At 48.8% G+C, this 1,426-nt stretch overlaps 1 non-coding gene across 1 annotated transcript; it reads right to left on the reverse strand.

The window, feature by feature from the left end:
- Positions 1–500: 500 nt before the first annotated feature.
- On the reverse strand, positions 501–642 carry LOC119398088 (U4 spliceosomal RNA). The gene has a single exon (XR_005184761.1). It is a non-coding gene; the product is annotated as a U4 spliceosomal RNA (small nuclear RNA).
- Positions 643–1,426: the final 784 nt, after the last annotated feature.

Genomic DNA, 1,426 nt, shown 5'->3' on the forward strand with positions numbered 1-1,426 from the left:
CATATGCGCAGTGTGATTAATAAACAACTTTGTATATACTGTACACACGTGTGAAAACGGAAGAGAAACAAAGAAGGCTGCCCAGCTCCGCACTTCCTTCAGGCTCGATCAGAGGGACTTGCATTGGCCTCGTCTTCTCAAATTTCAGGTTGGGTCCCATACAAGAACCTTTGACTTTACATTTCACCGATCATAAGGCGATCATAATGAAACGAAAACGCCGCCCACATCTCAACACCATATACGCAGTGTGATTAATAAACAACTTTGTATATACTGTACACACGTGTTGTCACGTCTTTGCATGATCGAGTGGGCAATATACGGGGGGATTCACGGTTAATAATTCCCCGGAGCTTCGCCCACTCGTCACCATTCACTTCGGGGATATGCCGGGAATTTTTTTTGTAATCCATAAATGACAGCCTTCCCACTTTCGCGGAAGCAGCAGGAACACTGAGCTATTAATCCAGAAATCTTTCTTTGCATTGAATGATCAGGCCCGTGAAGGCCTTCCAAAAATTGCCATGGCCGACGATATTTCACGTCGTCCAGGCGGGGTATTGGGAAAAGTTTTCAACTAGCAATAGTCGCTCCTCAGTTAGAACTTCATTGGATGCGACACTGCCTCTGCGCAAAGCTGACGATGCTATTTCTCTAGTCGGGTTGTCCCTTCCATCAGCCATAAGTACTTCTCAAACCAAATATCAAATGCGAAGAGCTCCAGGAAATGTAATACGTATGACTAGCCAACTATTTCAACATTGGCAAATCTGCGCGCTTTTAAAAATTTGACCTTTTATTTAAACTGTTCCCATTTCGAGTAGTCCGGGTAGGAACGGCTTGTTTCTTAGCTCTTGTTTCGCTTTAGTTTCTGAAAAGACCTTTCAAACAGTGAGGTCTTGCAATCCGGCTTTTAGATGCGAAACAGCTTTTGCTCGGGGCTGTGTCCGTCCTTCCATTGGCGACCGTTCGTTCGGGAACCAAGTGTGCTGGCACTCGCTAGCGTGTTCGGGCCTGTGTAAGGGGCTGTTTAAGACGCTGTGGCTTCTCCCCCTTAAAACCATGTGTACTGGCACGCGCTAGCGCGCACGGGCCTCTGTATGGGGCTGAGTAAGACGCTGTGGCCTCTCCCCCTTAGAACCATGTGTGCTGGCACGCGCTAGCGCGTTCGGGCCTGTGTGAGGGGCTGTGGCCTCTCCCCCTTACACTCTCTCAGCAATCACGCAACTTTAAGTCGACCCACGCACTGCTTCGCATCCCACATGGTTCCCTTTAGTGGAAGATGGTGTAATTTTCACAACGCCCTCGAGCATGCGCTCTCCTCTAGCGGAAAACTCGCGAAACGTCTCATCATATCGGAGGCTTTGCTCCTGGCAATACCGGTTGTCCCCGCCCCTACCAAACCCCTATCAAAATGGCAGAG

This window comes from Rhipicephalus sanguineus, chromosome 6, assembly GCF_013339695.2.
Source record: "Rhipicephalus sanguineus isolate Rsan-2018 chromosome 6, BIME_Rsan_1.4, whole genome shotgun sequence".
Taxonomy (NCBI): Eukaryota; Metazoa; Arthropoda; class Arachnida; order Ixodida; family Ixodidae; genus Rhipicephalus; species Rhipicephalus sanguineus.